We start from the raw sequence: 23,140 nt of genomic DNA on the forward strand, positions 1-23,140 counted from the left end.
GTAATGGTGTCCCCGCACTCACAAAGTTCAGGGAATTGGCTCTGAACAATGTGGGGGCACCTTGTCTAGTGCCAGGGTGCCCTCACACTAAGTAACTTTGCACCTAACCTTTACCAGGTAAAGGTTAGACATATAGGTGACTTATAAGTTACTTAAGTGCAGTGTAAAATGGCTGTGAAATAACGTGGACGTTATTTCACTCAGGCTGCAGTGGCAGGCCTGTGTAAGAATTGTCAGAGCTCCCTATGGGTGGCAAAATAAATGCTGCAGCCCATAGGGATCTCCTGGAACCCCAATACCCTGGGTACCTCATTACCATATACTAGGGAATTATAAGGGTGTTCCAGTAAGCCAATGTAAATTGGTAAAAATGGTCACTAGCCTGTTAGTGACAATTTGGAAAGAAATGAGAGAGCATAACCACTGAGGTTCTGATTAGCAGAGCCTCAGTGAGACAGTTAGTCACTACACAGGTAACACATTCAGGCACACTTATGAGCACTGGGGCCCTGGGTTACCAGGGTCCCAGTGACACATACAACTAAAACAACATATATACAGTGAAAAATGGGGGTAACATGCCAGGCAAGATGGTACTTTCCTACACAACCCCCCCCCCAAACGAAGGACAATAAGACTAGCCATGACCTGATGAGTCTTCATTGTCTAAGTGGAAATATCTGGAGAGTCCATCTGCATTGGAGTGGCTACTCCCAGGTCTATGTTCCACTGTATAGTCCATTCCCTGTAGGGATATGGACCACCTCAACAATTTAGGATTTTCACCTTTCATTTGTTTTAGCCAAAGTAGAGGTTTGTGGTCTGTCTGAACAATGAAGTGAGTGCCAAACAGGTATGGCCTCAACTTTTTCAGAGCCCAGACCACAGCAAAGGCCTCCCTCTCAATGGCAGACCAACGCTTTTCTCTAGGGGTCAACCTTCTACTAATAAAAGCAACAGGTTGATCCTGGCCCTCAGAATTAAGTTGTGATAGGACTGCCCCTACTCCTAATTCAGATGCATCAGTTTGGACATAGAATTTTTTAGAGTAACAAGGGCTTTTCAGGACAGGTGCAGAGCACATGGCCTGCTTCAGCTCCTCAAAAGCTTTCTGACAGTTTGCTGTCCATAATACCTTTTTAGGCATTTTCTTGGATGTGAGTTCATTAAGAGGGGCTGCAATGGAGCCATAGTTCTTAATGAACCTCCTGTAATACCCAGTGAGGCCTAGGAAGGCTCTCACCTGAGTCTGAGTGGTAGGGGGAACCAAATCAATAATTGTTTGGATTTTCCCCTGAAGTGGTGCAATCTGTTCCCCACCAACAAGGTGTCCCAGATAAACCACCTTACCCTGCCCTATCTGGCACTTTGAAGCCTTGATAGTGAGGCCTGCCTTTTGCAGGGCCTCCAAAACTTTCCATAGGTGGACCAGGTGATCATCCCAGCTGGAGCTAAAGACAGCTATATCGTCCAAATATGCTGCACTGAAAGCTTCCAGCCCTTGCAGGACTGTGTTCACCAACCTCTGAAAAGTGGCAGGTGCATTTTTCAAACCAAAAGTCATTACAGTAAACTGGTAATGTCCTCCAATGGTGGAAAATGCAGTCTTAGGTTTAGCATCTTCTGACAATTTGATCTGCCAATACCCTGCAGTCAAATCAAAAGTGCTTAGATACTTGGCAGATGCCAGTGTATCTATGAGCTCATCTGCCCTGGGTATAGGGTGAGCATCAGTTTTGGTTACCAAGTTGAGACCTCTATAGTCTACACAAAACCGCATTTCCTTCTTTCCATCTTTGGAATGGGGTTTTGGTACCAGTACCACAGGAGAAGCCCATGGACTGTCAGAGTGCTCAACCACTCCTAGTTCCAACATTTTCTGGACCTCTTGCTTTATGCAGTCCCTGACATGGTCAGGCTGCCTATAGATCTTACTTTTGACAGGTAAACTGTCTCCAGTATCTATAGTGTGCTCACACCAAGAAGTGGTACCTGGCACAGTAGAGAAGAGTTCAGAGAATTGATCTAGGAGATTTATGCAATTGTCTTTCTGCTCAGCAGTAAGACAATCAGCCAAAACTACACCTTCCACAAGAGCATCTTGTTCTGTGGAAGAGAAGAGATCAGGTAGAGGATCACTGTCTTCTTCCTGTCCCTCATCAGTTGCCATGAGCAGGGTGAGATCAGCCCTGTCATAGTAGGGTTTCAGGCGGTTGACATGGAGCACCCTAAGGGGACTCCTGGCAGTGCCTAAGTCAACCAAGTAGGTGACTTCACCCTTTTTTTCAACAATTGTGTGGGGTCCACTCCATTTATCTTGGAGTGCTCTTGGGGCCACAGGCTCCAAGACCCACACTTTCTGCCCTGGTTGGTACTGAACCAAAACAGCCTTCTGATCATGCCATTGCTTCTGGAGCTCTTGGCTGGCCTGAAGGTTTTTACTGGCCTTTTTCATGTACTCAGCCATCCTTGATCTGAGGCCAAGTACATAATCCACAATATCCTGCTTAGGAGCTTTTAAAGGTTGTTCCCAACCCTCCTTTACAAGTGTGAGTGGACCCCTAACAGGGTGTCCAAAAAGAAGTTCAAAGGGGCTGAAGCCCACTCCTTTCTGGGGTACCTCCCTGTAGGCAAAAAGGAGGCATGGTAGAAGGATATCCCATCTCCTGCGGAGTTTTTCAGGGAGACCCATAATCATGCCTTTGAGAGTTTTATTAAATCTCTCCACCAGTCCATTTGTTTGTGGATGATAGGGTGTTGTGAACTTGTACGTTACACCACACTCCTTCCACATGGCCTTTAAGTATGCAGACATGAAATTGCTTCCTCTGTCTGATACTACTTCCTTTGGGAAGCCCACCCTGGAAAATATTCCCAGGAGGGCCTTTGCCACTGCAGGTGCTGTAGTGGTCCTTAAAGGAATAGCTTCAGGATATCTTGTGGCATGGTCCACTACCACTAAGATAAACCTATTGCCTGAAGCAGTAGGAGGGTCAAGGGGACCAACTATGTCAACCCCTACCCTCTCAAAGGGAACCCCAACCACAGGCAGTGGGATAAGGGGTGCCTTTGGGGTGCCACCTGTCTTGCCACTGGCTTGACAGGTTTCACAGGACTTACAAAATTCCTTTGTGTCCTCAGACATCCTAGGCCAATGAAACAGGGGAACAAGCCTGTCCCAAGTTTTCATTTGTCCTAGGTGCCCAGCTAAGGGAATGTCATGTGCCAGTGTTAGGAGGAACTTTCTGTACTCCTGAGGAATCACTAATCTCCTGGCAGCTCCAGGTTTAGGATCCCTATGCTCAGTGTACAAGAGGTTGTCCTCCCAGTAAACTCTGTGAGAGTCACTGACATCCCCATTAGCCTGTTTGACAGCTTGCTGTCTGAGACCCTCTAATGTGGGACAGGTTTGCTGTGCCACACTCAGCTCCTCTCTGGCAGGCCCCCCTTCACCCAAAAGCTCAGCAGTGTCTGCTTCCAGCTCCTCTGGTGTAGGTTCTGCACAGGGAGGGAATTCTTCTTCCTCAGAAGTAGAATCCACTGTAGAGGGAGGGATAGTAGGAAGTGGTTTGCTTCTACTAGCCCTAGCTTTAGGGAGCACTTGGTCCATTGTTCCAGGATCCAAGCTTCCCTGTCCTTTTTGCTTTTTGGCCTGAGCCCTTGTCAAAGCAAAAATATGCCCTGGGGTGCCCAGCATTGCTGCATGGGCCTCCAACTCCACATCTGACCAAGCTGATGTCTCCAAATCATTCCCTAATAGACAGTCTACAGGTAAATCTGAAGCTACCACAACTTTCTTTGGACCAGTTACCCCCCCCAGTTGAGATTTACAACAGCCATGGGGTGGCTTTGTGTTATGTTGTGAGCATCGGTTACTTGGTACTGGTGTCCAAGTATGTGTTGTTCAGGGTGCACCAGTTTCTCAATCACCATTGTGACACTGGCACCTGTGTCCCTGTAGGCCTGGACCTCAACACCATTTATTAGGGTTAGTTGCTTGTACTTCTCCAAGTTATGGGGGCAAGCAACCAAAGTGGCTAAATCAATAGCCCCTTCAGAGACTAAAGTAGCCTCTGTGGTCTCCATAATCAGACCAACCCCAACTAAGTTACCAAAAGTGAGCCCAGCTACTCCCTTGGATTGGCTATTAGTAGGTTTGCTCCCACCACCACTGCTATTAGTAGGGACACTAGGTGTAGCAGTAGGGGTTGTAGTGGTAGGAGCAGTGGTGCCTTTCTTTGGACAACTGGGATCTGTTGTCCAATGGCCTTTTATTTTACATAAATAGCACCATGGTTTCTTTTCCTTGTTCTGATTAAAGGAGGATTTGGACCCACCACCCCCACCAGAGTGTTTTTGTGGGCCTGATGAAGACTCATTTTTAGATTTGTCCCCACCCTTGTCAGAAGACTTACCATCCTTCTTTTTGTTGCCATCTTTGTCACCCCCTGTATGAACTTTTCTGTTCACTCTTGTTCTGACCCATTTGTCTGCCTTCTTTCCCAGTTCTTGGGGAGAGGTCAGAGTCCACCAAGTACTGGTGCAACAAATCAGACACACAATTATTAAGAATATGCTCTCTCAGGATTAAGTTATACAGGCTGTCATAATCAGTAACTTTACTGCCATGTAACCACCCCTCCAAGGCCTTCACTGAATGGTCAATGAAATCAACCCAGTCTTGTGAAGACTCCTTTTTGGTCTCTCTGAACTTTATCCTGTACTGTTCAGTGGTTAAGCCATAACCATTCAGGAGTGCATTCTTAAGAACTTGGAAATTATTAGCATCATTTTCTTTCACAGTAAGGAGCCTATCCTTACCTTTTCCACTAAATGATAGCCATAGGATAGCAGCCCACTGCCTTTGAGGGACATCCTGTACAACACAGGCCCTCTCAAGTGCAGCAAACCACTTGTTAATGTCATCCCCCTCCTTATAAGGGGGAACTATCTTGTGCAGATTCCTGGAATCATGCTCTTTTGCAGGATGACTATGGGGAATACTGCTGCTGCCACCATGGGTATCTAAACCCAACTTCTGTCTTTCCTTCTCTAATTCAAAAGACTGTCTATCCAAATCCAGCTGTTGCTTTTTAAGCTTCAGTCTGGTTTGTTCCACCCTCAACTTATTGAGTTCCCTCTCTAACATTCTGTCATCAGGGTTGGTGGGAGGGATATTCCTAGAAACAGAGCTATGATGGGAATGAACAGAAGGAGACCTGTCCCTTACAGAAGCCACCCTAACAGCTTGGTTAACAGAAACATTACTACCAGTATGGTGAGAATAAATGCTTTTGCTATGATGTGAGACAACACTATTTATATGGTGTGGCTCATCATCATTCCCAACTATGCTAGACTGTCTAGTAGTGGGCAGGCTAGGAAGTTTCTTTCCTGAATCTTTTCCTGGGGGAGTCCCTGAATCAGATTGGGAACTATTAGGTACTGTTTCAACAGATGAGGCACCTATGGCCTTATCCTGTTCTCTAAGCATGTTAAGTAACAGTTCCAAGGAAGGATTTTTCCCTACACTCAAACCTCTCTCTATACAGAGACTCCTTGCTCTTTTCCAGCTAAGGTTGTCATATGCAAGTTTGGACAGATCAACATTTTGGCCTGTGCCAGACATTTTTTAGAGAGAGTTAAAGTGATAGACAAAGAGAAAAAAGTTTTCAGAACTTTTTGGAAAGACAGAAAAAAACTTTTTTAACTTTTAAGAACTTTTTGAAAGTTTAGGAGTACTTTTCAGCACTTAGAAAAGAGTGAAAAGAGGAAATGCAAAACTTTTTGGCTATGTGTATATACACTGACCTTGTTTTGTATATTTTTCTCTTATGAAAAGTACAATGACAAGAGTGGTAAGTAGTCTCAAGCACTTATCCCACCACTGCACAACCAATGTAGGAGGCTGGACTGGCTTGTAGTGAGTACCAAGGGGTACTTGCACCTTGCACCAGGCCCAGTTATCCCTTATTAGTGTATAGGGTGTCTAGCAGCTTAGGCTGATAGATAATGGTAGCTTAGCAGAGCAGCTTAGGCTGAACTAGGAGACGTGTGAAGCTACCACAGTACCACTTAGTGTCATATGCACAATATCATAAGAAAACACAATGCACAGTTATACTAAAAATAAAGGTACTTTATTTTTATGACAATATGCCAAAGTATCTTAGAGTGTACCCTCAGTGAGAGGATAGGAAATATACACAAGATATATATACACAATAGCAAAAATATGCAGTATAGTCTTAGAAAACAGTGCAAACAATGTATAGTTACAATAGGATGCAATGGGGAAACATAGGGATAGGGGCAACACAAACCATATACTCCAAAAGTGGAATGCGAACCACGAATGGACCCCAAACCTATGTGACCTTGTAGAGGGTCGCTGGGACTATTAGAAAATAGTGAGAGTTAGAAAAATAACCCTCCCCAAGACCCTGAAAAGTGAGTGCAGAGTGCACTAAAGTTCCCCTAAGGACAAAATAGTTGTGTTAGAGGAATAATGCAGGAAAGACACAAACCAGCAATGCAACAACTGTGGATTTCCAATCTAGGGTACCTGTGGAACAAGGGGACCAAGTCCAAAAGTCACAAGCAAGTCGGAGATGGGCAGATGCCCAGGAAATGCCAGCTGCGGGTGCAAAGAAGCTTCTACTGGACAGAAGAAGCTGAGGTTTCTGCAGGAACGAAAAGGGCTAGAGACTTCCCCTTTGGTGGACGAATCCCACTCGCCTTGGAGAGTCGGGCAGAAGTGTTTTCCCGCCGAAAGGACGCCAACAAGCCTTGCTAGTCGCAAATCGTGCGTTTGGCGTTTTTGGACGCTTCTGGGGCCCAGGAGGGACCAGGAGGTCGCACATTGGACCTGAAAAGAGAGGGGACGTCAAGCAAGACAAAGAGCCCTCACTGAAGCAGGTAGCACCCGGAGAAGTGCCAGAAACAGGCACTACAAGGATGCGTGAAACGGTGCTCGCCGAAGTTGCACAAAGGAGTCCCACGTCGCCGGAGACCAACTTAGAAAGTCGTGCAATGCAGGTTAGAGTGCCGTGGACCCAGGCTTGGCTGTGCACAAAGGATTTCCGCCGGAATTGCACAGGGGCCGGAGTAGCTGCAAAGTCGCGGTTCCCAGCGAGGTGAGGCAAGGACTTACCTCCACCAAACTTGGACTGAAGAGTCACTGGACTGTGGGGGTCACTTGGACAGAGTCGCTGGATTCGAGGGACCTCGCTCGTCGTGCTGAGAGGAGACCCAAGGGACCGGTAATGCAGCTTTTTGGTGCCTGCGGTTGCAGGGGGAAGATTCCGTCGACCCACGGGAGATTTCTTCGGAGCTTCTGGTGCAGAGAGGAGACAGGCTACCCCCACAGCATGCACAAGCAGGAAAACAGTCGAGAAGGCGGCAGGATCAGCGTTACAGAGTTGCAGTAGTCGTCTTTGCTACTATGTTGCAGGTTTGCAGGCTTCCAGAGCGGTCAGCAGTCGTTTCCTTATCAGAAGGTGAAGAGAGAGATGCAGAGGAACTCGGATGAGCTCTTGCATTCGTTATCTAAAGTTTCCCCAGAGACAGAGACCCTAAATAGCCAGAAAAGAGGGTTTGGCTACCTAGGAGAGAGGATAGGCTACTAACACCTAAAGGAGCCTATCAGCAGGAGTCTCTGACGTCACCTGGTGGCACTGGCCACTCAGAGCAGTCCAGTGTGCCAGCAGCACCTCTGTTTCCAAGATGGCAGAGGTCTGGAGCACACTGGAGGAGCTCTGGACACCTCCCAGGGGAGGTGCAGGTCAGGGGAGTGGTCACTCCCCTTTCCTTTGTCCAGTTTCGCGCCAGAGCAGGGGCTAAGGGGTCCCTGAACCGGTGTAGACTGGCTTATGCAGAATTGGGCACCTCTGTGCCCAACAAAGCATTTCCAGAGGCTTGGGGAGGCTACTCCTCCCCTGCCTTCACACCATTTTCCAACGGGAGAGGGTGTCACACCCTCTCTCAGAGGAAGTTCTTTGTTCTGCCATCCTGGGCCAGGCCTGGCTGGACCCCAGGAGGGCAGCTGCCTGTCTGAGGGGTTGGCAGCAGCAGCAGCTGCAGTGAAACCCCAGGAAGGGCAGTTTGGCAGTACCAGGGTCTGTGCTACAGACCACTGGGATCATGGGATTGTGCCAACTATGCCAGGGTGGCATAGAGGGGGCAATTCCATGATCATAGACATGTTACATGGCCATATTCGGAGTTACCATTGTGAAGCTACATATAGGTAGTGACCTATATGTAGTGCACACGTGTAATGGTGTCCCCGCACTCACAAAGTTCAGGGAATTGGCTCTGAACAATGTGGGGGCACCTTGGCTAGTGCCAGGGTGCCCTCACACTAAGTAACTTTGCACCTAACCTTTACCAGGTAAAGGTTAGACATATAGGTGACTTATAAGTTACTTAAGTGCAGTGCAAAATGGCTGTGAAATAACATGGACGTTATTTCACTCAGGCTGCAGTGGCAGGCCTGTGTAAGAATTGTCAGAGCTCCCTATGGGTGGCAAAAGAAATGCTGCAGCCCATAGGGATCTCCTGGAACCCCAATACCCTGGGTACCTCAGTACCATATACTAGGGAATTATAAGGGTGTTCCAGTAAGCCAATGTAAATTGGTAAAAATGGTCACTAGCCTGTTAGTGACAATTTGGAAAGAAATGAGAGAGCATAACCACTGAGGTTCTGATTAGCAGAGCCTCAGTTGCTAACCAGAACCTCAGTGGTTATGCTCTCTCATTGCACGACTCTCCAAGGCGAGCGGGATCCGTCCACCAAACGGGAAGTCTCTAGCCCTTTTCGTTCCTGCAGAAACCTCAGCTTCTTCTGTCCAGTCAAAGCTTCTTTGCACCCGCAGCTGGCATTTCCTGGGCATCTGCCCATCTCCGACTTGCTTGTGACTTTTGGATTTGGTCCCCTTGTTCCACAGGTACCCTAGATTGGAAATCCACAGTTGTTGCATTGCTGGTTTGTGTCTTTCCTGCATTAACACGACTCTTTTGTCCTTAGGGGAACTTTAGTGCACTTTGCACTCACTTTTCAGGGTCTTGGGGAGGGTTATTTTTCTAACTCTCTCACTGAGGGTACACTCTAAGATACTTTGGCATATTGTCATAAAAATAAAGTACCTTTATTTTTAGTATAACTGTGTATTGTGTTTTCTTATGATATTGTGCATATGACACTAGGTGGTACTGTAGTAGCTTCACACGTCTCCTAGTTCAGCCTAATCTGCTCTGCTAAGCTACCATTATCTATCAGCCTAAGCTGCTAGACACCCTATACACTAATAAGGGATAACTGGGCCTGGTGCAAGGTGCAAGTACCTCTTGGTACTCACTACAAGCCAGTCCAGCCTCCTACAACACCTTTTTCAGATATTTTGCTGAGGCTTAAAACTAACACACACACATCCTGCAGTTTGCCTCACGATTCCCACAGGACTCCACACAACGCAGCACTTCCCGCACTGGGAGGCGCCGCTGGGAGCGGTCCTAGGCCGAGCCTTTCCTGCGCCCTTTCCTAGCCTGAGCCGCCCGTGCTTCCAGCGAGCTCGGAGTCCGCTCCGGTCCGTCCTGTCTCCCCCCATCCTTTCAAAAAGAGCAGTTTAAGGTCTCATCCCCGCTGGTGTTATGATTCAAGTAGGTATGAAAACTACCTTATGTTGGCAGCAGGATTTGATCACGGGACTGGGGAAGATACTGCTCTTGAATGTGGCGCCTTACACCGCTCGGCCATTCCAGCAGCCTCCGGAACATGGCTCTGGAGGCTGACTGCCACCTTGCAAAACAGGGAGAGTTCACACTGTTCTCTACTGGACATTTAAGATTGTGCCCAGAGACAGGTTGAGAGGACAGATGCATGTATGTACCAGAGTGAGCTCCAGAGAGACTGATGGGGACATAAGACTGGGGTAGAGCGAGAGATGGAGAAAGAGAAAGGTGCATGTGTCGAGTCAGCAGCAGAGAAAATGAAACAAAGGGGCATCCTGGGATAACCACACACTACTTCCTCACAAAGAACACACAGAGGGTGTGTGAAATGACATAGCCACAGTAGCCCGGCTAGCTCAGTCGGTAGAGCATGAGACTCTTAATCTCAGGGTCGTGGGTTCGAGCCCCACGTTGGGCGTGATGGTTTTTAAAGGCTTCTCCATTTTCGGGTATAACATTAACTCACACCATTTTCAGATATATTTCGCTGAGGCTTAAAACAACACAAACACACACACATCCTGCAGTTTGCCTCACGATTCCCACAGGACTCCACACAACGCAGCACTACCCGCCCTGGGAGGCGCCGCTGGGAGCGGTCCTAGGCCGAGCCTTTCCTGCGCCCTTTCCTAGCCTGAGCCGCCCGTTCTTACAGCGAGCTCGGAGTCCGCTCTGGTCCGTCCTGTCCCCCGCCCCCCCATCCTTTCAAAAAGAGGAGTTTAAGGTCTAATCCCCGCTGGTGTTATGATTAAAGTAGGTATGAAAACTACTTTATGTAGGCAGTGGGATTTGATCACGGGACTGGGGAAGATATTGCTCTTGAATGTGGCACCTTACACCGCTCAGCCATTCTGGCAGCCTCCGGAACATGGCTCTGGAGGCTTACTGCCACCTCGCGAAACAGGGAGAGTTCACACTCTTCTCTACTGGACATTCAAGTATGTGCCCAGAGACAGGTTGAGAGGACAGATGCATGTATGTACCAGAGTGAGCTCCAGAGAGACTGATGGGTACATAAGACTGGGGTAGAGCGAGAGATGGAGAAAGAGAAAGGTGCCTGTGTCGAGTCAGCAGCAGAGAAAATGAAACAAAGGGGCCTCCTGGGATAACCACACACTACTTCCTCACAAAGAACACACAGAGGGTGTGTGAAATGACATAGACACAGCAGCCCGGCTAGCTCAGTCGGTAGAGCATGAGACTCTTAATCTCACGGTTATGGGTTTGAGCCCCACGTTGGGCGTGATGCTTTTTAAAGGCTTCTCCATTTTCGGGTTTAACATTAACTCTCAACTTTTTCATATATTTCGCTGAGGCTTAAAACTACACACACGCACACATCCTGCAGTTTGCCTCACGATTCCCACAGGACTCCACACAACGCAGCACTTCCAGCTCTGGGAGGCACCGCTGGGAGCGGTCCTAGGCCGAGCCTTTCCTGCGCACTTTCCTAGCCTGAGCCGCCCGTGCTTACAGCGAGCTCGGAGTCCGCTCCGGTCCATCCTGTCCTCCCCCATCCTTTCAAAAAGAGGAGTTTAAGGTCTCATCCCCGCTGGAGTTATGATTAAAGTAGGTATGAAAACTGCTTTATGTCGGCAGCGGGATGTGATCACTGGACTGGGGAAGATACTGTTCTTGAATGTGGTGCCTTACACCGTTCGGCCATTCCGGCAGCCTCCGGAAAATGGCTCTGGAGGCTGACTGCCACCTTGCAAAACTGGGAGAGTTCACATTGTTCTCTACTGGACATTTAAGTATGTGCCCAGAGACAGGTTGAGAGGACAGATGCATGTATGTACCAGAGTGAGCTCTAGAGAGACTGATGGGGACATAAGACTGGGGTACAGCGAGAGATGGAGAAAGAAAAAGTTGCCTGTGTCGAGTCAGCAGCAGAGAAAGAAAACAAAGGGGTCTCCTGGGATAACCACACACTACTTCCTTACAAAGAACACACACAGGGTGTGTGAAATGACATATGCAGAGCAGCCCGGCTAGCTCAGTCGGTAGACCATGAGACTCTTAATCTCAGGATTGTGGGTGTGAGCCCCACGTTGGTGCTTGATGCTTTTTAAAGGCTTCTCCATTTTCGGGTTTAACAATAACTCTCACCTTTTTCAGATATTTCGCTGAGGCTTAAAACTACACACACACACACACACATACACACATCCTGCAGTTTGACTCACGATTCCCACAGGACTCCACACAACGCAGCACTTCCCGCCCTGGGAGGCGCCGCTGGGAGCGGTCCTAGGCCGAGCCTTTCCTGCGCCCTTTCCTAGTCTGAGCCGCCGGTGCTTACAGCGAGCTCCGAGTCCGCTCCGGTCCGTCCTGTCCCCCCACATCCTTTCAAAAAGGAGTTTAAGGTCTCATCCCTGCGGGTGTTATGATTAAAGTAGGTATGAAAACTACTTGATGTTGGCAGCAGGATTTGATGACGGGACTGGTGAAGATACTGCTCTTGAATGTGGCGCCTTACACCGCTCGGCCATTCCGGCAGCCTCCGGAACACAGCTCTGGAGGCTGACTGCAACCGCGCGAAACAGGGAGAGTTCACACTGTTCTCTACTGGACATTTAAGTATGTGCCCAGAGACAGGTTAAGAGGACAGATGCATGTATGTACCAGAGTGAGCTCAAGAGAGACTGATGGGGACATAAGACTGGGGTAGAGCGAGAGATGGAGAAAGAGAAAGGTGCCTGTGTCGAGTCAGCAGCAGAGAAAATGAAACAAAGGGGCCTCCTGGGATAACCACAGACTACTTCCTCACAAAGAATACACAGAGGGTGTGTGACATGACATAGGCACAGCATCCCAGCTAGCTCAGTCAGTAGAGCATGAGACTCTTAATTTCAGGGTCGTGGATTCGAGCCCCCCATTGGGGGTGGTGCTTTTTAAAGGCTTCTCCATTTTCGGGTTTAACATTAACTCTCACCTTTTTCAGATATTTTGCTGAGGCTTAAAACTACACACACACACATCCTGCAGTTTGCCTCACGATTCCCACAGGACTCCACACAACGCAGCACTTCCCGCCCTGGGAGGCGCCGCTGGGAGCGGTCCTAGGCCAAGCCTTTCCTGCGCCCTTTCCTAGCCTGAGCCGCCCGTGCTTACAGCGAGCTCCGAGTCCGCTCCGGTCCGTCCTGTCCCCCCCCATCCTTTCAAAAAGAGGAGTTTAAGGTCTCATCCCTGCTGGTGTTATGATTAAAGTAGGTATGAAAACTACTTTATGTGGGCAGCAGGATTTGATGACTGGACTGGGGAAGATACTGCTCTTGAATGTGGCGCCTTACACCACTCGGCCATTCCGGCAGCCTCCGGAACACAACTCTGGAGGCTGACTGCCACCTCGCGAAACAGGGAGAGTTCACACTGTTCTCTACTGGACATTTAAGTATGTGCCCAGAGACAGGTTGAGAGGACAGATGCATGTATGTACCAGAGTGAGCTCAAGAGAGACTGATGGGGACATAAGACTGGGGTAGAGCGAGAGATGGAGAAAGAGAAAGGTGCCTGTGTCGAGTCAGCAGCAGAGAAAATGGAACAAAGGGGCCTCCTGGGATAACCACACACTACTTCCTCACAAAGAATACACAGAGGGTGTGTGAAATGACATAGGCACAGCAGCCCAGATAGCTCAGTCGGTAGAGCATGAGACTCTAAATCTCAGGGTTGTGGTTTCGAGTCCCACGTTTGGCGTGATGCTTTTTAAAGGCTTCTCCATTTTCGGGTTTAACATTAACTCTCACCTTTTTCAGATATTTTGCTGAGGCTTAAAACTACACACACACACATCCTGCAGTTTGCCTCACGATTCCCACAGGACTCCACACAACGCAGCACTTCCCGCCCTGGGAGGCGCCGCTGGGAGCGGTCCTAGGCCGAGCCTTTCCTGTGCCCTTTCCTAGCCTGAGCCGCCCGTGCTTACAGCGAGCTCGGAGTCCGCTCCGGTCCGTCCTGTCCCCCCCCATCCTTTCAAAAAGAGGAGTTTAAGGTCTCATCTCCGCTGGTGTTATGATTAAAGTAGGTATGAAAACTACTTTATATTGGCAGCAGAATTTGATCACGGGACTGGGGAAGATACTGCTCTTGATTGTGGCGCCTTACACCCCTCGGCCATTCCGGGAGCCTCCGGAACACGACTCTGGACGCTGACTGCCACCTCGCAAAACAGGGAGAGTTCACACTGTTCTCTACTGGACATTTAAGTATGTGCCCAGAGACAGGTTGAGAGGACAGATGCATGTATGTACCAGAGTGAGCTCCAGATAGACTGACGGGACATAAGACTGGGGTAGAGCGAGAGATGGAGAAAGAGAAAGGTGCCTGTGTCGAGTCAGCAGCAGAGAAAATGAAACAAAGGGGCCTCCTGAGATAACCACACACTACTTCCTCACAAAGGACACACAGAGGGTGTGCGAAATGACATAGGCACAGCAGCCTGGCTAGCTCAGTCGGTAGAGCATGAGACTCTTAATCTCAGGGTCGTGGGTTCAAGCCCCACGTTGGGCGTGATGCGTTTTTAAGGCTTCTCCATTTTCGGGTTTAACATTAACTCTCACCTTTTTCAGATATTTTGCTGAGGCTTAAAACTACACACATACACATCCTGCAGTTTGCCTCACGATTCCCACAGGACTCCACACAATGCAGCACTTCCCGCCCTGGGAGGAGCCGCTGGGAGCGGTCCTAGGCAAAGCCTTTCCTGCACCCTTTCCTAGCCTGAGCCGCCCGTGCTTACAGCGAGCTCAGAGTCCGCTCCGGTCCGTCCTGTCCCCCCCCATCCTTTCAAAAAGAGCAGTTTAAGGTCTCATCCCCGCTGGTGTTATGAATTAAGTAGGTATGAAAACTACTTTATGTTGGCAGCAGGATTTGATCACGGGACTGGGGAAGATACTGCTCTTGAATGTGGCACCTTACACCGCTCGGCCATTGCAGCAGCCTTCGGAGCACGTCTCTGGAGGCTGACTGCCACCTTGCAAAACAGGGAGAGTTCACACTGTTCTCTACTGGACATTTAAGTATGTGCCCAGAGACAGGTTGAGAGGACAGATGCATGTATGTACCAGAGTGAGCTCCAGAGAGACTGACGGAACATAGGACGGGGGTAGAGCGAGCGATGGAGAAAGAGAAAGGTGCCTGTGTCGAGTCAGCAGCAGAGAAAATGAAACAAAGGGGCCTCCTGGGATAACCACTCACTACTTCCTCACAAAGAACACACAGAGGATGTGTGAAATAACATAGGCACAGCAACCCGGCTAGCTCAGTCGGCAGAGCATGAGATTCTTAATCTCAGGGTCGTGGGTTCGAGCCCCACGTTGGGCATGATGCTTTTTAAAGGCTTCTCCATTTTCGGGTTTAACATTAACTCTCAACTTTTTCAGATATATTTCGCTGAGGCTTAAAACTACACACACACACACACACACACATCCTGCAGTTTGCCTCACGATTCCCACAGGACTCCACACAACGCAGCACTTCCCGCCCTGGGAGGCGCCGCTGGGAGCGGTCCTAGGCCGAGCCTTTCCTGCGGCCTTTCCTAGCCTGAGCTGCCCGTGCTTACAGCGAGCTCGGAGTCCACTCCGGTCCGTCCTGTCCCCCCCCAATCCTTTCAAAAAGAGGGGTTTAAGGTCTCATCCCTGGTATGATTAAAGTAGGTATGAAAACTACTTTATGACGGCAGCAGGATTTGATCACGGGACTGGGGAAGATATGTAGGAGGCGGGACTGGCTTGTAGTGAGTACCAAGGGGTACTTGCACCTTGCACCAGGCCCAGTTATCCCTTATTAGTGTATAGGGTGTCTAGCAGAATAGGCTGATAGATAATGGAAGCTTAGCAGAGCAGCTTAGGCTGAACTAGGAGACGACTGAAGCTCCTACAGTACCACTAGTGTCACTTGTACAATGTCATAAGAAAACACAATACACAGATATACTAAAAATAAAGGTACTTTATTTTTATGACAATATGCCAAAGTAGCTCAGTGAGTACCCTCAGTATGAAGATAGCAATTATACACAAGTTATATGTACACAATACCAAAAATATGCAGTATAGTCTTAGAAAACAGTGCAAACAATGTATAGTTACAATAGGATGCAATGTGGACACATAGGGATAGGGGCAAAACAAACCATATACTCCAAAAGTAGAATGCGAACCACGAATGGACCCCAAACCTATGTGACCGTGTAGAGGGTCGCTGGGACTATTAGAAAATAGTAAGGGTTAGAAAAATAGCCCACCCCAAGACCCTGAAAAGTGAGTGCAAAGTGCACTAAAGTTCCCCAAAGGACAAAGAAGTCGTGATAGAGGAATTCTGCAGGAAAGACACAAACCAGCAATGCAACAACAATGGATTTCCAAACGAGGGTACCTGTGGAACAAGGGGACCAAGTCCAAAAGTCATAAGCAAGTCGGAGATGGGCAGATGCCCAAGAAATGCCAACGGTGGATGCAAAGAAGCTGCTACTGGACAGTAGAAACTTAGGATTCTGCAGGAACGACAAGGGCTAGAAACTTCCTCTTTGGAGGATCGGTTCCACACGCCGTGGAGAATCGTGCAGAAGTGTTTTGCTGTGGAAATACAGCCAACAAGCCTTGCTAGCTGCAAATCGTGCAAAAAGGGTTTTTGGACGCTGCTGTAGCCCAGGAGGGACAAGGATGTCACCAATTGCGTCTGGGGACAGAGGGGACATCGAGCAAGAAAAGGAGCCCTCTCAGCAGCAGGTAGCACCCGCAAAAGTGCCAGAAACAGGCACTAAAAGGATGCGTGAAATGGTGCTCACCTGAAGTTACACAAAGAGGTCCCACGTCGCCGGAGACCAACTTAGAAAGTTGTGCAATGCAGGTTAGAGTGCTGTGGACCCAGGCTTGGCTGTGCACAAAGGAGTTCCACCGGAAGTGCACGGAAGCCGGAGTAGCTGCAAAAGTCGCGGTTCCCAGCAATGCAGTCTGGCGTGGGGAGGCAAGGACTTACCTCCACCAAACTTGGACTGAAGAGTCACTGGACTGTGGGAGTCACTTGGACAGAGTTGCTGGATTCAAGGGACCTCGCTCGGCATGCTGAGAGGAGACCCAGGAGACCGGTAATGCAGTTCTTTGGTGCCTGCGGTTGCAGGGGGAAGATTCCGTCGACCCACGGGAGATTTCTTCGGAGCTTCTAGTGCAGAGAGGAGGCAGACTACCCCCACAGCATGCACCACCAGGAAAACAGTCGAGAAGGCGGCAGGATCAGCGTTACAGAGTTGCAGTAGTCGTCCTTGCTACTTTGTTGCAGTTTTCCAGGCTTCCAGCGCGGTCAGCAGTCGATTCCTTGGCAGAAGGTGAAGAGAGAGATGCAGAGGAACTCTGATGAGCTCTTGCATTCGTTATCTAAGGAATCCCCAGAGACAGAGACCCTAAATAGCCAGAAAAGAGGGTTTGGCTACCTAGGAGAGAGGATAGGCTAGCAACACCTGAAGGAGCCTATCAGAAGGAGTCTCTGACGTCACCTGGTGGCACTGGCCACTCAGAGCAGTCCAGTGTGCCAGCAGCACCTCTGTTTCCAAGATGGCAGAGGTCTGGAGCACACTGGAGGAGCTCTGGACACCTCCAAGGGGAGGTGCAGGTCAGGGGAGTGGTCACTCCCCTTTCCTTTGTCCAGTTTCGCGCCAGAGCACGGCTAAGGGGTCCCTGAACCGGTGTAGACTGGCTTATGCAGAAATGGGCACCAAATGTGCCCATGAAAGCATTTCCAGAGGCTGGGGGAGGCTACTCCTCCCCTGCCTTCACACCATTTTCCAAAGGGAGAGGGTGTAACACCTTCTCTCAGAGGAAGTACTTTGTTCTGCCATCCTGGGACAAGCCTGGCTGGACCCCAGGAGGGCAGAAACCTGTCTGAGGGGTTGGCAGCAGCAGCAGCTGCAGTGAAACCCCTGAAAAGGCAGTTTGGCAGTACCCGGGTCTGAGCTACAGACCCGTGGGATCATGGGATTGTAACAACAATGCCAGGATGGCATAGAGGGGGCAATTCCATGATCTTAGACATGTTACATGGCCATATTCGGAGTTACCATTGTGAAGCTACACATGTGTAGTGCATGCGTGGAATGGTGTCCCCGCACTCACAAAGTCCGGGGAATTTGCCCTGAATGATGTGGGGGCACTCTGGGTAGTGCCAGGGTGCCCTCACACTAAGTAACTTAGCACCCAACCTTTACTAAGTAAAGGTTAGACATATAGGTGACTTATAAGTTACATAAGTGCAGTGAAAATGGCTGTGAAATAATGTGTGCATTATTTCACTCAGGCTGCAGTGGCAGGCCTGTGTAAGAATTGTCAGAGCTCCCTATGGGTGGCAAAAGAAATGCTGCAGCCCATAGGGATCTCCTGGATCCCCAATACCCTGGGTACCTCAGTACCATATACTAGGGAATTATAAGGGTCTTCCAGTAAGCCAATGTAAATTGGTAAAATTGGTCACTAGCCTGTTAGTGACAATTTGAAAGAAATGAGAGAGCATAACCACTGAGGTTCTGGATAGCAGAGCCTCAGTGAGACAGTTAGTCACTACACAGGTAACACAGTCAGGCACACTTATGAGCACTGGGGCCCTGGCTGGCAGGGTCCCAGTGACACATACAACTAAAACAACATATATACAGTGAAAAATGGGGGTAACATGCCAGGCAAGATGGTACTTTCCTACAAGATACTGCTCTTGAATGTGGCGCCTTACACCGCTCGGCCATTCCGGCAGCCTCCGGAACATGCCTCTGGAGGCCGACTGCCACCTCGCGAAACAGGGAGAGTTCACACTGTTCTCTACTGGACATTTAAGTATGTGCCCAGAGACAGGTTGAGAGGACAGATGCATGTATGTACCAGAGTGAGCTCCAGAGAGACTGATGGGGACATAACACTGGGGTAGAGCGAGAGATGGAGAAAGAGAAAGGTGCCTGTGTCGAGTCAGCAGCAGAGAAAATGAAACAAAGGGGCCTCCTGGGATAACCACACACTACTTCCTCACAAAGAACACACAGAGGGTGTATGAAATGACATCAGCACAGCAGCCTGACTAGCTCAGTCGGTAGAGCATGAGACTCTTAATCTCAGGGTAGTGGGTTCGAACCCCACGTTGGGTGTGATGCTTTTTAAAGGCTTCTCCATTTTCGGGTTTAACATTAACTCTCACCTTTTTCAGATATTTTGCTGAGGCTTAAAACTACACACACACACACATCCTGCAGTTTGCCTCACGATTCCCACAGGACTCCACACAACGCAACACTTCCCGCCCTGGGAGGCGCCGCTGGGAGCGGTCCTAGGCCAAGCCTTTCCTGCGCCCTTTCCTAGCCTGAGCCGCCCGTGCTTACAGCGAGCTCGGAGTCCGCTCCGGTCCGTCCTGTCCCCCCCATCCTTTCAAAAAGAGGAGTTTAAAGTCTCATCCCCGCTGTTGTTATGATTAAAGTAGGTATGAAAACTACTTTATGTCAGCAGCGGGATTTGATCACGGGACTGGGGAAGATACTTCTCTTGAATGTGGCGCCTTACACCGCTCGGCCATTCCGGCAGCCTGCGGAACACCGCTCTGGAGGCTGACAGCCACCTCGCGACACAGGGAGAGTTTACACTGTTGTCTACTGGACATTTAGGTATGTGCCTAGAGACTGGTTGAGAGGACAGATGCATGTATGTACCAGAGTGAGCTCCAGAGAGACTGATGGGGACATAAGACTCGGGTAGAGCGAGAGATGGAGAAAGAGAAAGGTGCCTGTGTCGAGTCAGCAGCAGAGAAAATGAAACAAAGGGGCCTCCTGGGATAACCACACATTACTTCCTCACAAAGAACACACAGAGGGTGTATGAAATGACATAAGCACAGCTGCCCGGCTAGCTCAGTCGGTCGAGCATGCGACTCTTAATCTCAGGGTCGGGGTTTGAGCCCCACGTTGGGTGTGATGCTTTCTAAAGGCTTCTCCATTTTCGGGTTTAACAATAACTCTCACCTTTTTCAGATATTTCGCTGAGGCTTAAAACTACACACACACACATCCTGCAGTTTGCCTCACGATTCCCACAGGACTCCACACAACGAAGAACTTCCCGCCCTGGGAGGCGCCGCTGGGAGCGGTCCTAGGCCGAGCCTTTCCTGCGCCCTTTCCTATCCTGAGCCGCCCGTGCTTACAGCGAGCTCGGAGTCCGCTCCGGTCTGTCCTCTCCCCCCATCCTTTCAAAGAGAGGAGTTTAAGGTCTCATCCCCGCTGGTGTTATGATTAAAGTAGGTCTGAAAACTACTTTATGTCAGCAGCGGGATTTAACCACGGGACTGGGGAAGATACTGCTCTTGAATGTGGCGCCTTACACCGCTCAGCCATTCCGGCAGCCTCCGGAACACGGCTCTGGAGGCTGACTGCCACCTCGCGAAACAGGGAGAGTTCACACTGTTCTCTACTGGACATTTAAGTATGTGCCCAGAGACAGGTTGAGAGGACAGATGCAAGTATGTACCAGAGTGAGCTCCAGAGAGACTGATGGGGACATAAGACTGGGGTAGAGCGAGAGATGGAGAAAGAGAAAGGTGCCTGTGTTGAGTCAGCAGCAGAGAAAATGAAACAAAGGGGCCTCCTGGGATAACCACACACTACTTCCTCACAAAGAACACACAGAGGGTGTATGAAATGACATCGGCACAGTATCCCGGCTAGCTCAGTCGGTAGAGCATGAGACTCTTAATCTCAGGGTCGTGGGTATGAGCCCCACGTTGGGTGTGATGCTTTTTAAAGGCTTCTCCATTTTCGGGTTGAACATTAACTCTCACCTTTTTCAGATATTTCGCTGAGGCTTAAAACTACACACACACACATGCTGCAGTTTGCCTCACGATTCCCACAGGACTCCACACAACGAAGAACTTCCCGCCCTGGGAGGCGCCGCTGGGAGCGGTCCTAGGCAGAGGCTTTCCTGCGCCTTTTCCTAGCCTGAGCTGCACGTGCTTACAGCGAGCTCGGAGTCCGCTACGGTCCGTCCTGTCCCCCCCCATCCTATCAAAAAGAGGAGTTTAAGGTCTCATCCCGCTGGTGTTATGATTAAAGTAGGTATGAAAACAACTTTATGTCGGCTGCAGTATTTGATCACGGGTCTGGGGAAGATACTGCTCTTGAATGTGGCACCTTACACCGCTCGGCCATTCCGGCAGCCTCCGGAACAAGGTTCTGGAGACTGACTGCCACCTCGCGAAACAGGGAGAGTTCACAATCTTCTCTACTGGACATTTAAGTATGTGCCCAGAGACAGGTTGAGAGGACAGATGCATGTATGTACCAGAGTGAGCTCCAGAGAGACTGATGGGGACATAAGACTGGGGTAGAACGAGAGATGGAGAAAGAGAAAGGTGTCTGTGTCGAGTCAGCAGCAGAGAAAATGAAAAAAGGGGCCTCCTGGGATAACCACACACTACTTCCTCACAAAGAACACACAGAGGGTGTGTGAAATAACATACGCATAGCAGCCCGGCTAGCTCAGTTGGTAGAGCATGAGACTCTTTATCTGAGGGTCATGGGTTTGAGCCCCACGTTGGGCGAGATGCTTTTTAAAGGCTTCTCCATTTTCGGGTTTAACATTAACTCTCAGCTTTTTCAGATATTTCGCTGAGGCTTAAAACCACACACACATCCTGCTGTTTGGCTCACGATTCCCACAGGACTCCACACAATGCAGTACTTCCCGCCCTGGGAGGCACCGGCGGGAGCGGTCCTAGGCCGAGCCTTTCCTGCGCCCTTTCCTAGCCTGAGCCGCCCGTGCATACAGCGAGCTCGGAGTCCGCTCCGGTCCGTCCTCTCCCCCCATCCTTTCAAAGAGAGGAGTTTAAGGTCTCATCCCCGCTGGTGTTATGATTAAAGTAGGTATGAAAACTACTTTATGTCGGCAGCGGGATTTGATCACAGGACTGGGGAAAATACTGCTCTTGAATGTGGCACCTTACACTGCTCGGCCATTCCAGCAGCCTCCGGAACACAGCTCTGGAGGATGACTGCCACCTTGCGACACAGGGAGAGTTCACACTGTTCTCTACTGGACATTTAAGTATGTGCCTAGAGACATGTTGAGAGGACAGATGCATGTATGTACCACAGTGAGCTCCAGAGAGACTGATGGGGACATAAGACTGGAGTAGAGCGAGAGATGGAGAAAGAGAAAGGTGCCTGTGTCGAGTCAGTGTAGGAAAGTACCATCTTGCCTAGCATGTTACCCCCATTTTTCACTGTATATATGTTGTTTTAGTTGTATGTGTCACTGGGACCCTGGTAACCCAGGGCCCCAGTGTTCATAAGTGTGCCTGAATGTGTTACCTGTGTAGTGACTAACTGTCTCACTGAGGCTCTGCTAATCAGAACCTCAGTGGTTATGCTCTCTCATTTCTTTCCAAATTGTCACTAACAGGCTAGTGACCATTTTTACCAATTTACATTGGCTTACTGGAACACCCTTATAATTCCCTAGTACATGGTACTGAGGTACCCAGGGTATTGGGGTTCCAGGAGATCCCTATGGACTGCAGCATTTCTTTTGCCACCCATAGGGAGCTCTGACAATTCTTACACAGGCCTGCCACTGCAGCCTGAGTGAAATAACGTCCACGTTATTTCACAGCCATTTTACACTGCACTTAAGTAACTTATAAGTCACCTATATGTCTAACCTTTACCTGGTAAAGGTTAGGTGCAAAGTTACTTAGTGTGAGGGCACCCTGGCACTAGCCAAGGTGCCCCCACATTGTTCAGAGCCAATTCCCTGAACTTTGTGAGTGCGGGGACACCATTACACGCGTGCACTACATATAGGTCACTACCTATATGTAGCTTCACAATGGTAACTCCGAATATGGCCATGTAACATGTCTATGATCATGGAATTGCCCCCTCTATGCCATCCTGGCATAGTTGGCACAATCCCATGATCCCAGTGGTCTGTAGCACAGACCCTGGTACTGCCAAACTGCCCTTCCGGGGGTTTCACTGCAGCTGCTGCCAACCCCTCAGACAGGCATCTGCCCTCCTGGGGTCCAGCCAGGCCTGGCCCAGGATGGCAGAACAAAGAACTTCCTCTGAGAGAGGGTGTGACACCCTCTCCCTTTGGAAAATGGTGTGAAGGCAGGGGAGGAGTAGCCTCCCCCAGCCTCTGGAAATGCTTTCTTGGGCACAGATGTGCCCAATTCTGCATAAGCCAGTCTACACCGGTTCAGGGACCCCTTAGCCCCTGCTCTGGCGCGAAACTGGACAAAGGAAAGGGGAGTGACCACTCCCCTGACCTGCACCTCCCCTGGGAGGTGTCCAGAGCTCCTCCAGTGTGCTCCAGACCTCTGCCATCTTGGAAACAGAGGTGCTGCTGGCACACTGGACTGCTCTGAGTGGCCAGTGC

The 23,140-nt window shown here is 49.6% G+C and overlaps 2 non-coding genes across 2 annotated transcripts; both read left to right on the forward strand.

Moving 5' to 3' along the window:
- The first annotated feature begins 10,079 nt into the window (after positions 1 to 10,079).
- Positions 10,080 to 10,152, forward strand: TRNAK-CUU (transfer RNA lysine (anticodon CUU)). Its single transcript has one exon. It is a non-coding gene; the product is annotated as a tRNA-Lys (tRNA).
- A 4,021-nt stretch (positions 10,153 to 14,173) lies between these two features.
- Positions 14,174 to 14,246, forward strand: TRNAK-CUU (transfer RNA lysine (anticodon CUU)). The gene has a single exon. It is a non-coding gene; the product is annotated as a tRNA-Lys (tRNA).
- Positions 14,247 to 23,140: the final 8,894 nt, after the last annotated feature.

Source organism: Pleurodeles waltl, chromosome 6 (genome assembly GCF_031143425.1).
Source record: "Pleurodeles waltl isolate 20211129_DDA chromosome 6, aPleWal1.hap1.20221129, whole genome shotgun sequence".
In the NCBI taxonomy this organism is placed as follows: domain Eukaryota; kingdom Metazoa; phylum Chordata; class Amphibia; order Caudata; family Salamandridae; genus Pleurodeles; species Pleurodeles waltl.